Consider the following 15,092-nt stretch of genomic DNA (forward strand, 5'->3'; position numbering starts at 1 on the left):
CAGTTTTTCAAGAATGTTATCCATTTGCAAGGGCACTTGATGGCAGCACTATTTCCTGCCATATAGTGCTCCAAACATTTTACATTTAAATATCATGGTGTTTACTGTCCTTATGAGTCTGTCCCTTGTCTGTATTTAGTTTAGTACTATTGTGTGCAGTGCAGTACTCCCACCACAGAGGGCACTGTGGATATTGATTTTACTCTCTTGTCTCATTGCGTACATAGTTTTTTCTGTGGTCTTCACTATCTGTTACACTGAAGTTTAGCAGTGCATAGGCAGGTGTTAGCTAAGGGGAAACTATGAGTTGTGATATATAATGTGTGATGAAGCCAGGTATATCAATAGTGTTGCACAATTTGGATTGTGCAATTTCCTCATTATATATTCCTGAGGCTTTGTAATTTAGAGAATGGTATTTATGGGCCTCTGTGTTGTCCCCAAGACCTTTTTAATTGGTGCACGACCCTGATAATTTTATAAACCACCCAGCAAAAATGAGCTAATCTTAAAAATGTTCAATGTTTATTACACACAAATTATCATTAATTTTATTTATGCTAAATCATGTAATTCATTTGTGCTTTGGATAGTGGAAAATGTTATAATATTAGAAAGTATTAAATTGCCCCCCACCCAGCTACTATATAATGTCACTAGCCACAAAAATTATTCTGTGGAGAACATAGGGTTAACCTACTACCCACAATCCCTGCAGCAATAAAGATAAAAAAAGGAATTTGTAATTCATAAAATGTCACCTACTTGTTAAAACTTTCAATAGTGTTTTAGCAAAAAAAAAAAAAAAAAAAATCCTCATTCTATCTATCTATCTATCTATCTATCTACTGTATATATATATATCTGTTCTTCATTCAAGCAGCCCCAACACAATAATTTGCAGGTTAAAGATATTTACATAATATAACAGTCTAATTAAGGATGCGTAACATATATATATATATATATATATATATATATATATATATATATATATTATTATCGGTTATTTACATAGCGCCAACAGATTCCGCAGTGCTAGATATATATATATATACATAATAAAAATAAATAAATATGTATATATATATATATAATAAAAATAAATAAATAAATGTGTGTATATATATATATAATAAAAATAAATAAATGTGTGTGTATATATATATAATAAAAATAAATAAATGTGTGTGTATATATATATAATAAAAATAAATAAATGTGTGTGTATATATATATATATATAATAAAAATAAATAAATGTGTGTGTATATATATATAATAAAAATAAATAAATGTGTGTATATATATATATATATGTTACGCATCCTTAATTAGACTGTTATATTGTGTGGTCCCTGGCTGATGTAATCACATGCTTTACAGCGTGGATTTCCACATCAGTATGTGCCCGAACATTGTAACTACGTACTGTTATTAGTGATCTTAGGTAGCATGCTTGGTGATATCATGTTAGCTAAGGTGAGATTTTTGGCATAAATAAAATTACAACCTTCTTCAATCACTGATTTAAGTATATCATCGCCATATAAGATGGGCAAGTATTTTTTGATAATGTCGCAAATTTGATAGAATTGATTTGAGTATTTGGTTTTATATATATATATATATATATATATATATATATATATATATATATATATATAAAAAAAAAAACTAGGGTGCTTTGTGGTGTCCTGTTATACGTATGCTAAAGGGTTATTAAAGCGATATGTAACCCCTACATTTTTCTTTTATGATTCTGTTAGAGCATGTGATTTTAAACAACTTTGCAATGTATTTCTAATATGTAATTTACTGTCAGTCTGCCAGTACCTTATGTAGTTTTGACATTGAAATGTTTTGGTATGGCAGAATCCTTGTTATAAATTTCAGATGCATTGCAATATCAAATGTTTGTGCAAAATCCAAGAAACAAACATTATGAAACAATGTTGTCATATAATAGTAAAATAGATTGCATAATTAAAGGGACATGAAACCCAAACAATTATTTCATGATTCCGATAGAGAATACAATTTTAAACAACTTTCCAATTTACTTCTATTATTTAAATTGCTTCCTTCTCTTGTTATCCTTTGCTGAAAGGTTTATCTAGGAAAGCTCAGGAGCAGCAAAGAACCTAGATTCTAGCTGCTGATTGGTGGATGGATTTATATGCTGATTGTCATTGGCTCACCCATTTCTTGAGTTAGAAACCTGTAGTGCATTGCTGCTCCTTCAACAAATGATACCAAGAGAATGAAACAAATTAGATCATATAAGTAGATTAAAAAGTTGTTTCAAATTGTATTCTCTATCTGAATCATGAAAGAAAATGTTTGTGTTTCAAAGCAAACGTTTCTAGTTTTTTGCTTAATGAACTTCGAAAATAAATAAAAATGTATATATCAGATTAGTATAACATCATAAAAAAAGAAAGATGTAACTGGGGCTTTACCTGCTACGTAACTAGAGTAGGAAATTTAAGTGGTGTAGTATAAGGTGGATCTGCGCTGTAACCCTAAGACTGTGTCTATGTAGGGCATAAAGTCCAATAAATATGGAAATCAGATTTAACCCGTAAAAGTTTAAAACTGACAAAAGAGGGCATCTCCAGAGCTGAACTAAGTGTAAGTTACACAGATAGAGGGAAGAGAAACCTAAATGCTTTGACTAAAGAAGGGTATATTCAGTCCCTTATTTCGATTCCTATAGGTATACTGCAACCAAGTATTGGTGATAGGCTAAGCCAGTAGCATGAAATATATCTTGCCCACTCAGAGGGAGAAATATATATAGTGGCATGTGCCCGAATGTAATTTTATCAAGGTGTAAAGGCTATATCAGATGCTCCAGTGGTATGAATTACATGTGCTAAAATGTTGGGAAAATTTAAAACACAAGTAGGTACAAATATAGGAGGATCGAAAAACTGGAAACAAAGGGAACAGCGCAAAGACCAGATTCAAGGTAGTATTTTATTGACAATGCAGCCACGGAAACATAAAAAATTACTTACAGGAAGTTCCCTGTAAGCATCATGTCATCCCGGCCACTGACAGCAAGACTTCCTCCCAATATTGTGATCTGAACCACTAAGAATATAAGTAGGGCATGATAACATTGAGATATTATGGGATGTAAATGAAGAGGTGGTCCTAAGAGCTACACCTGTGTGAATAAATGGTACAAAAATACAGAATAGACACATTATTTTAAGCAGTATAGCTAAGTGAATAGTGGTAAACATTAAGCAGGTCACAAGGGGTCACTAAATGTGAGATAGACAATGTGTCGTAAGCACAAAAGCTCTAAAAGGTTAATTCTTGAACCCCAAAGTGGACATACATGGATTACTAACAAAAATATTGCTAAGCCAAAGCAACCGTTCTCAAGGTAAAAGTAAAACAATTTACATTTGCATAATGGAACTTACCATGATAGTTGGTAGACCAGTCACTAGATAAAGAATTATTAGTTAAGGGGTGACTTTTTAACAACCAGTCATTACTAATGCATATTATGCAAAACTGAGGTAACATAAAAAAACATTCTCAGTATGGAAAGCATAAATCAATAACAAAAGCATACAAGTAAAGTAGTAATTAGATGGTGTCTTGTTTGTTGTGGTTGGTATTACCCTTTAGCAGTCACTGTGTGTAAAGAGGTCCTCTGTGAATCATCTCAGCTTCTTGCCATGTTCAACGATAACAGTCTAAATCGGACCGCTAGGTATCCAATGTAAGCGGAATAAGATGCCTAACGACAGTGGCACGCAAGTGCCCTGCCGGGGGTTATGTATTAGGCCGCAACCTTGTGGTATTCCGGGGCACTGAATCTGACATCCAATCTAAACAATAGCAGCATCGATTGAAAGAGCTTGCATTGCTGTAGTATTTTTAGCAAAGAGTAATGCTTGATGAGTCAGCAGACAGTGGATTTTGGGCAGATTTGTGTTAATGCTTGGAGCAGGAATCAGCTTGGCGACCTATCATGGCCGCTGCACGGAAGTTCCTCTCCTTGTTATAATTTTTGTCATATAACAAAGGTGGATCTAACTCTGGATCTGAGCTCCGGTTAAGTTAGCCCAACATATTGGATAGAACATATTTCACATTCCAATAAATATATTGCAAATTTGGTCATACAATTTGCATAACATTCAACACAATACATTTTACCTATTGCTGTACTTTTAAAGCTATCTTCAAAGGATATGCAAAAGTTACACAATTAAATCTATGTAATCAGAAAGTGCCCTTCATTCTCAACCAACTGCTGGTATCAGGTCTTTTATATGGGACCAGACTAAGGGACAATTTCAGAGAAAGTGTAGGTGTTTTGTAGGCTACAAACTTACAAAATGATATCTTAGATGCTAACACATCACCTGCTCTATGAATATGTCAATGAATATGTGGGTTTTTTTCTTTAACATTTTTTATCAAACTCCATGATATAGTAATTTGAAAATATTAGATATGGATTATTTTTTAAAATCTTTGTTTTTTTTCTTGTCTTTTTGTTATTTTTAAACAAATCCCCATAACTTTTGACTTCCTCAAAACTTGCATTCAATAACACTGGATCATAAACTCTAACCAAAAGTCTCTTTATCAGTTTTTTACCTTGTTTTTCATATTTTTTTTTATCAATTTAGTATTGTGTTTTAAACACTAAAATTGACTTTTGAAATGGATCTGACTAAATGCCTAAGAGGACAAGATGTGGCATAAAGGATAGAGTTCCCTGTCCTGGATTTACCATCAGATATTTCTTCTAAGTCTAAATCAAGAAAGGTAATAACTTTATTATAGATCTACCCAGTAAATTGCAAATTGACAACATTGTTATTTAAATAAGCAAGAAAGTGTTGAAAAACAAAGGCACCTTCAACAACAAATAAGAGATTGTCAATATAGCTCATATAAATTACAAAATACTCTTTAAAAGAATTTCTCATATCATAGATGTTGTGGAGCTTTCACCATTCCACAAATAAATTGGCAAAACGGCAGAGCAAATTTCCCCCCCATTGCCATACTTTGGCACTGTAGGTAATAATTATGGCCAAACAAAAACTAATTGTGGGTTAGGAGGAACTCAGCAACCTCCAGATCAAAAATCTTTCCGTCAATGGAATCATTTATCTCTTTCTATCCAGGAAAAACATAATGGCCTTGCAACTATCTGCATGTGGTATATTAGAGTATAATGAAACAGCATCTAGTACCCCTAATTTATACCGTTCTTCTAAATCATGCCATTCCGAATAGTCAAAAGAAAGTCAAAAGAAAGCCATTTGATTAATTCTTTGCGCACATAATAATGAATAGTTCCCAATCCCTTACAGCAAGTTTCATCTGAAAGTTCAAGTGTTGCAGTTTTTATATTGGTAATAAATCAGAAATGCTTCATAGTTAATTTCCAAACAAATTTATTAACATCTGGGGGTGTATAAAATACAATTTTTTTTTCTTTGTGGCAGCAAAACCAAGTTCTTTCTGGAAGACAGATATTTGGCTCTGAGATAGTTGGTAATCAGATACATTGATGACACTCAGAGTTAATCCTTTTGTATTCTTGAATTTCAATTGTGTTTTGTACCCTCTCTTTGGTCCAGCTTGTCTAGTTCTCTTATCAAAGGGACAGCCATCTTATTTCTGATCTTGTGGCAAACAACTCATTCACAATCTGATGACGATACCTGTAAAGACAAGAATGGAAGGCATAGAAAAACAGAAGAAGAAGAGGATGTATTGGCAGAGCTAGGAGAATCAGGGTCAGACGAATCTGGTTCAGTAGATGAGAAAACCCCTCTTCTATTTGTCTTCTTAAAAAAGATTTCCGTGTATTCCCTGGGGAAAATTTATACTGTAGTTTCTCTTTAAATGTATTGATTACAATTTTTTTTTATCTTTGAAAAACCAACTTTATTGCTCAATCATCTTGATACAAAATAAGATTCAACTGGTTGCAAGACGCAGCTCCAAATAGTATGTAGACAGTAAAGAAAAATAAATCTTCGAACCACAGATCGATAATTAATCCATTCCACAGTAAAAGTTCTCTGATACATGCATTAAATATTTCTCAGTGAAATTTGTGAATAGATTATCATAGCGTCCATACTAAAAGTTGGTTAATTTTTATCTTATACATACATTAACAACATTTACAACACATTTGCCAGTGTATAGCATTGCCAGTGTATATTTTGTTATTACATTCTAAGTTTTACCTATGATTAAGGGCCTATAACATGTAAAATGTGAATCCCTCCTTTCTGTATTTTATTTTTAATTGGATTTATTTTAGCAACCCAAGACATTTTAGCAGTGGTGTATTTATATTTTGTGCTGCCCTAGGCACTCAAAATTCTGCTGCCCCCCCAAAGGTTTTAGGCATTTTTTCCCCTTAATATTTTTTTGGGTCAGTGTGTAAATGTTTTTTTTTTTTTTTTATAACAATTCAAAAGAAAATGGGCTAGCAAAACACTTGTATGCAGGTGGGTTGAATTGCATGCAACTCATACAATTTTCTCCCTGAGAGAAGGGAGGGAAAAGAAAGAAAGAAGGGAGGGAGAGAGAGAGAGAGAGAGAGAGAGAGAAGAGAAAAGCGGGAAAGAAGATGAGAAAAGGGGGAGGGAAAGAAAGGAGTGAAAGAAGGGAGCAAGGCAGGGAGTTGAAAGAAAGAAGGGAGGGAGGGAAGGAGGGAAAGAAAGAAAGGAAGGAGGGAAAGAAAGAAGGGAGGGAGTTGAGGGACAAAGGGAGGAAGAAAAAGAAAGAAGGGAGAGAGGAAGGAAGGGAAAGAAGAATATACTTTGAAACAATCACTGCCCTTTACATGCAACAACATACAGTAATTACCATCATTCAAGTAATGAAACTTTTTAAGTATCCGTTTACTATTTACTCTGAGGGTTCATGAATGCAGAGATAGCTAGCTATTAGTAGCTAACATACATTAGCACTGAGAGTTTATGATTAGACATAACACGCTGATCTAAGCAGTGCACAGACGCATCCAGTCTGTTAGTTACTAAGACCTGCAATAAGCACTGCGCTCGCAGACCCACCACAAGGGGAGGCAGCATATCGGCACAATATCTTCTCCTCCAGCCTCACCTTGTAAGCATATCCCCGGGCAGGTTTCTCACCAAGAACACTTCCACTGCAAAAATGCTGGCGGCTCTAAATGAAGCAACTATTTAAAGGAGCACAGCCTGTAAAGAGCGACCTTAATCAGCGCACGTGCCTTGTCTTCTCTATAAAAGCCTGCACTTTATCACTCACAGTACTGTGTGCTGGCTTTTAGAGAGAGGTTAGGGCAGATGGGCTGCCCCTCCCAAATCTACTGCTCTAGGCACCGGCCTTGTTGGCCTAGGCCATAATACGCCCCTGCACTTTAGCCTTCATGGGCATTTCCATAAAAAAACAAAACATTACAACATCTGAGAATCATTTTTTCCTCATTTAGTTCTTTTTTGCTGGGGTTGAATATTCCTGAGGTATCTATTTTAGTTTTTTTTTTGGTTTAATTTTTTCTTCCTGTTCCTCCTCCTCTACATCCTCTAGCCTTTTTTTCCTTTTGAAGGTTTGTGTATTCTTGTTGGTCCTCTCTCTAAAAAATGGTCTTTAGATGTACCTGGTCTTTGTGGGGAGGGTCCTTTCTCTCTCTCGAATGTATCCCCCTCATTTGTCATCTATTTCTGGTTTGTAATTCCCACTTTGGTTCTCCCACACTTTCCCTTTGCTTATAATGCCAATTAGTTCCCATGTTTTCTCTATGTTCATAGTTCTGAGATTTAATTTAATCATTTTAAATTGTTATACTTAGGAATACCCCCACCAGCAATTGTGTGTTGCGCCACATTTTTTTCCATTCAAAAACCATCCATAACCTCCTGCAGTTTGCTTGAATTTTCTACATATAGTGGAAAGCTTACAGCAACACACAAACAAGTTTACATCTGGCCTCTTATTGGTCGCTCTATAACACAGGTGTGCTAGCCCACCTAAGATTTAGGAGTTGAAAATATGATTAAGTGTTAAGAGCGCCAAAGAGGTAATGGATTAAAACAATAATTTAATTACAATATAGAAATGTGTACACAAGTGTCTATAGGTCCCTGGTTAGGGGATAAAGTACATAGAGAATGATAAAATGCGCAATATAAAATAAACGGTACATACAATGTTAAAAACAAAATAATATGGATAAAATTAAATGAACTAGATGTCCTCTAAGAAAAGTCAAGTTCTGTAAGGTGCACCTTATGAGAAAAAAACATATCTAGAGCTCCATGTAGATCGGTGTGTGATAAAACAATATGAAGTATTCCAAAGGTAGCGTATTCCAAATGGTGATGGTGATGCACTGTGATATGATGGTGTTCAAAAAATATGAAGTGCTCAAAAATTTAAAATGCAGAAATGAAAAAATGAAAAAAGGTGATCATCAAAAATTAGATAAAAAAGATCCAAAAATATAAAGAATAAAATGTGTGAGGTGATAAAATGAAAAAAAAAATAAGAAAAAATGTGAAAAATCAGAAGTAAATTCTTAGTGATGAAGCCAAAATAAGTTATTGTAAGGGTTAACTTTAGGTAATAATCCCTCTGTGGGGTGGTAAGGGTTAACTTTAGGTAATAATCCCTCTGTGGGGTGGTGGGTATCTCTTAGGTGATGATTCTTGTTTTCCTGCTAGTGACCTGTAAAGAATAGCAAAATAGTACAATATAGCTAAAGACAATGATCAAAAAATGAAATAAGGCTTACCAAATTGCTGTCAACGCGTTTCGGCCCTCAATAGTGGGCCTTTATCAAGACTCATATTGGTCACCCTGCAAATTCTGCTAACAAAGATATAGATTTTAATCAGAACATTTTGTATGCAAATCTTTTGCAGTGTATGGTGCAGGATTGCTGAGATATACTGTGTATGTTTAAATTAATGACTTTAATGTGAATTTTCTTTTCTTTTTTTCCTAATAAAGGTTGTATCAGCCCCTCAGGTAGCAAAAACAGCTGCAACTAATATTGTCACGGTTTTTGTCTAACGAACACTTAAGCAACACTGCCATCTAGTGGTAAAATAGTAAATATACTGTAATACACTTGATTATTACACATACTGTGATTCTGAAATAATATCAATAGATAACAATTTTCAATAATTGTTTTCCTATGGGAATGTGATATTTAGAAATCACTATATTATAACAGATGTTATGTTTTATATCCTAGTTTCGCAATGTGCCCCTTCTCTTACTCCTATTACAATCCAGTAGCATTATTTTGCACATATTTTAAAAAATTAAAAAAAAAAAAAAACTTCAATAATTCATTTATCACAGACTTTTTAAATCCATTGTGACTAAGAATAACAATTATATGTTGCCTGCATAACTAACCATCAGAGGATGTTTATTAAAGGGACATAAAACCAAAAATATTCTTTCATGATTCAGATAGACCATACAGTTTTAAACAACTTTTCAATTGTGTTCTGTTATCACATTTTGCTTCATTCTCTTGCTATCCTTTGTTAAATAAGCATCAATGTACTACTAGTAGCCATCTGAGCACATTGGGTGAGCCAGTGACAAGAGGTATTTATGTGCAGCCACCACTAAGGAGCTAGTTCCCAATAGTGCATTGTTTACTCAACCACATGCATGCTGTTCCTAGACCAATCAGCAATGCACAAAGTTGTAGAGCTCCTGCCGGGTCCCATCTTCTATCACACTGCTGTATTTGGAGTATTATATGTATATTTGTTGTCACACTTAGTTGTATTATGGGTCAATAATCAGACCAAAGGCTGGAGAAACACAGACAAGGAACTTGTGGAGAAATAACTCTGAAGAATAAGAAGCAGTTACAGGCTCTCTCTGATTATATAAGTGAAATGCCTCAGTAACATTTTTTTAAAGGAAACCTTTGATATTCATCTATTCTGATGAAGGGGATGTAATCTCCCCGAAAACGGTCAATAAACCTTTGCTGTTTTCACTTTGAGAAAAGCCTTTGACTGCATTCATCTGTGGTACTATTCAAGGACATTTTGCACCCAGGTAACTGGCATTTTGTGGGTGGATCTGCAAATTGATTTCAATATATATATATATATATATATATATATATATATATATATATATTCAAAATATAAAAAGAGGAAGCTTAAATTGAGGGAACATTTTAAAACCTCACCACGAACTACCGCATATACCGGACTATCTAGAAAGTCTACTTTTGAACCGAAAAATACTCATCCCACAATTAGAATGTGTGTACTAGAGAGATTGGTAAGCTGGAAAGGTGAGGACTAATCTAAGTAGTCAGGACTGGAAGGCTCTACAAAGTCTAAAGAAGGTTGACAGTATAATGATCCGCCCACGGATAAGAAAGGCACCATAGTGATTCTGGACTTTGTGTTCTACAGAACAGAATCATTGTGTCAATTAGGAGACAGCTGTACATACAAAAAAATTGCCCTATAATCCTATGAAATCTTTTAAGGACAAACGAGACAGCTGTTTGAGATATGCTTTGAATTGTGACCACATTGACATATCAATGTTTGAATTTTTTATGGTTGAGCATCCAGTGTATCCTATTATTTATACCATCCCAAAGATCCATAAAACCAGATGAATCCTCCAGGCCGCCCGATAGTTTCGGCTGATTGCTCCTTATTTCAAAATGTGGCCAAATTGATTTCTTTTAGCAGGATGTTGTGAAAACCACTGAAGCATTTCTCCTTGATTCCATTGAGCTCATCAGATTATTACAAGACAGAGTGTTCCCTACACATTGCATTCTGGTAACCCTAGACGTCAACAGCCTCTACACTATCATTCCTCACGATGTAGGTGTAGAGGCAGTCGGCCAAGCACTTCTTGACTTTGATTCTTATACAAGTCCTCCGATCGAGTTATTACTTGACTGGTTATTGATGTGCCTTACGCATAACTACTTCAGGTTTGAAGATATGTTTTATCTTCAGTTGATTGGCACAGCGATGGAGTCCAGTTTGGCGCCATCCTATACCAATCTATTTATGGCCTGGATCGAGAACAAATACATTTTCTCGGTCAGAAATCCAAATGTGATTCTTATATAAGAGATACATCGATGATCTGTTCGTGGGGTGGCAGCCCTGAAGAACTTACTTTGTGGATTGAGGCCCTAAATAGTTTTGAACCATCTGTCAAATTTAAGAGTGAAAATGATGATGGACAGATACACTTCCTTGATCTGTGTATCTTTAAAGTGGAAACTGGGATGTTGTTTAAAAAACACCTTGTACTCTAAGACTACTGACAGAAACACTTTGTTGCAATTTAGTAGCCATCACCCGATACAGTTCAAAAAAGGCATTATCAAATCCTAGTTTTTGAGAGTAATATGGAATAACTCTAACCCTGATTTGAAACAACAACAACTTGAAAGTATGAAAACAAAATTTATCAGTAGGGGCTACCACTCTAATATGGTAGATGAAATTTTAGAACAACTGGTACACCTTGACCAACCTGCATTAATACAGAGCAAAAACACTCCTAATTGTGGTCCTAATGACCAGACTCCAGCTACACGACAGATAGGTGAAATACTTAGAAGAAACTGGCCTCTGATAAGTGATGACCCGACTCTACCATTTAAGAACACTCCCCACCCAGGGTAGTTCATAAAAGTGGATGTAGCCTTAAAACAATGTTGAAAAAAATGATCCTTGGAAGAGGGAACAGTCTTGGTTGCAAAAAGTTAAGAATGGCTGCTACAGGTGTGGCAGCTGGGTAACCTGTAATACATTACTAACTGGAGAGAACTTTTACCATACTAGTAAAGTAAAATCTTACTGGATAAGACATTGTCTAGCCTGCACATCTGACTATATGGTCTATTTTTTTTCTTGCCCGTGTGGCCGGTTCTATGTAGGTAAGACCTGTACCTCCTTTAGGTGCCATAAAAGTGCCATCAGGACTGCATTTAAAGATGGATGCTCGGACCAACCAGTGGCCAGACATTTTTTAGAGCATAAGCATTCAATCTCTTCCCTACGTGCTATGCTTATTGACAGGGTAGCCTCCCTGAAGCAAGGTGGGGATAGCAAGAAAGAACTTCTAAAATGTGAATCTTGTTGGAATTTTAGGCTCAATACTCTCTCACCAGTTGGATTCAATGGTACAAAGTAGATGTCCACAGCACATACTATAAAATTCTTCCTTTATTGGTTAACAGACATCAAAAGCCAGTTGGACTCAATGTAAACCTTGACTATGCATTATTCTACTGACTTTATGAATGATTTCTCTAAGGGTAAGGGTGTATCTTGATAGCTGTCAATATGTAAATATGCATCTATACATTTTGATATCTAACGGCCACTAATGATCAGCATGGTGAAATATGAAACAGCTAATCGTGATTGGTATATCATAAGAGTATGAAAGAAACATTTTGTTTTTCCTTTAATACATGACCAAAATTGTGTTTTCTATGATTATAGTACATAGTGGTGTATATTTAATTGAGGGCAGGTTGTGTCTGCAAGTTGACTCACTCTTATTGTGTAGGGTATTGCTTGGATTACAAGCACATTTTTTTCTCAGGGATGTGCTGTTAGTGGCTGTGACTTGATGCGGTCCATGGCGGTCGGTCTGGTGGTAACGGTAATAATTTCATTGGTCATCCCCTTTTCTGCAGAGTGCAGTGTGGTTCTTCTAATGTGTGTCTCACTATATGATCATCCTATATGAGTGAGTTTTCATGTGGCTATGCTATAAATGTTAGTGATATTTACTTCTGTATGTGAGAGATCAGTAACTGATTGAAACAAGCATAACCTATGACCCGGCTGTACTCTGACAGCTGTGGCCATATAACTAGGCAGTGGGGAGTGTTTTACATACTAGCTGATGAGGCCTGTTGCTCAGGAGTGTGGCTGTGATGCTGCTGTAAAGCCGTGTTCGTATTTGGCTACATGTGAGTTATCGTTTTAACTTTTTTTTATGTGTCCTATGTCTACTATGAATTGTAGCTTTGGGCATGGTTTGTTGGACTGCAGTTGACACATGAGCTCAGACTTGTTAGACGGGTTGTAGTGTAAAGGATACCTCTTTTATATTTGAAGCTGTAGTCAGCGTGCATTACGTATTCTGTGATCAATATTATGTTACTGATTAGTATATAGTCTGCCACCTATTGTTTGTAGTCTCTTGATACTCGAAAAAGCATTGTCCGATCATTTTAGAGTTTGCTGTACAGTTTGATGAGGTGCAATATGTAGTATATTGATCTTGTTACATAGATCTAGTATTAATAACCGTTATGTTCATTGAGTCATTCTCTGTGTATATAAGGTGTGTTGGTTGGGCCTATGTGACAATATCCATGTAGAGCATGTTTGTATTGCAATTGTATTGGAGGCTCTATGAGAGCTTCTTCATCCGTGTATACAATTTGGTCATCTAGCGGTGTCTATGGGCGTATTGATATACTATGCTGTTGATGCACTATGTCCTGGTTATTGAATACCGAGATGTAATGTTTGAGTTATATATTGGAAAAGAGTCCGTCTGATTTGATGGTTGTTATGATGTCATCTTATTGTCTATACATATATATATATATATATATATATATATATATATATATATATATATATATATATATATATGATAAAGGGAGCTAGTATGTTCCGTTGCACATTTCATTTGGAGTGTTTTCTGACAAAGATTCTAATTTCAAGCTGTTGCAACTTCAATGTGCTGTTTCTATTAGCTCTTGGCAACATCAGACAACGTAGCACGAGCTATTCGATGCACTGTTATTTAGAATGTTTATCTATGTTCTAGTTTATGCTTTGTTTTATTTTTTCTTTTGTTTGGGGTTGAGGGGTGACACTACTGTATAATATACAGTATATGTGCTCTGTTCTGTTTTGAATACATTTTTTCTGTTTTTTATTTTTAGAACACATACAGCTAGATTACGAGTTTTGCGGTATGAGTGAAAAAGCAGCGTTAAGGCTCTTTTTCACTACCGCTGGTATTACAAGTCTTGCAGGTTTAGCTGCACCGCTCACTTTTTCAGCCGTAACGCAATGTAACTACCGCAGCTTTCCAAAAGTCCTTTTTCAATGGGACTTCCTTTGTGCCGGTATTACGAGTTTGCCTGGGAGGCCAAAAAGTGAGTGGTACAGACTATACCGTCAAGATTTGTACCGTAAACTGAAAGTCATTAGTTATGAGTTTTACGCTACAAAGCCATAACATAAAACTCATAACTAAAGTGCTAAAAAGTACACTAACACCCATAAACTACCTATTAACCCCTAAACCGAGGCCCTCCCACATTGCAAACACTAAAATAAAATTATTAACCCCTAATCTGCCGCTCCGGACATCACCGCCACTATAATAAACATATTAACCCCTAAACCGCCGTACGCCCGCATCGCAAACACTAGTTAAATATTATTAACCCCTATTCTGCTGTCCCTAACATCGCCGTAACCTACATTACTATTAACCCCTAATCTGCTTCCCCCAAAATCGCTGCCACTATACTAAAGTAATTAACCTATGCAATCAGCCAATAGGATTGAGCTTGCATTCTATTGGCTGTTCCAATCAGCCAATAGAATGCAAGCTCAATCCTATTGACTGATTGAATCAGCCAATATGATTGAAGCTCAATCCTATTGGCTGATTGCATCAGCCAATAGGATTTTTTCACCTTTAATTCCGATTGGCTGATAGAATTCTATCAGCCAATCAGAATTCAAGGGACGACATCTTGGATGACATCACTTAAAGGAACCTTCATTCGTGAAGAGCCGTCGGAAGAAGAGGATGCTCCAAGCCGGATGTCTTGAAGATGGAGCCGCTCCACGCCGGATGGATGATGATAGAAGATGCTGTCTGGATGAAGACTTCTGCCGGCTTGGATGAAGACTTCAGCCCGCTTGGATGAAGACTTCTGCCGGCTTCGCTGAGGACTTCTGCCACTTCGTTGAGGATGGATGTGGGGTCTTCAAAACTGTAAGTGGATCTTCGGGGGTTAGTGTTAGTTTTTT

The 15,092-nt window shown here is 35.7% G+C and overlaps 1 long non-coding RNA gene across 1 annotated transcript in view; it reads right to left on the reverse strand.

The window, feature by feature from the left end:
* Positions 1-5,424: 5,424 nt before the first annotated feature.
* LOC128641885 (uncharacterized) overlaps positions 5,425-15,092 on the reverse strand; it is a 48,829-nt gene continuing 39,161 nt past the window's right edge. Inside the window, exons 2-3 of the long non-coding RNA XR_008399592.1 lie at positions 8,786-8,859; positions 5,425-5,711 (exon numbers count right to left, since the gene is read on the reverse strand). This is a non-coding gene — a long non-coding RNA (uncharacterized LOC128641885). The remainder of the gene's footprint in view (positions 5,712-8,785; positions 8,860-15,092) is intronic.

This window comes from Bombina bombina, chromosome 11 (assembly GCF_027579735.1).
Source record: "Bombina bombina isolate aBomBom1 chromosome 11, aBomBom1.pri, whole genome shotgun sequence".
Taxonomy (NCBI): domain Eukaryota; kingdom Metazoa; phylum Chordata; class Amphibia; order Anura; family Bombinatoridae; genus Bombina; species Bombina bombina.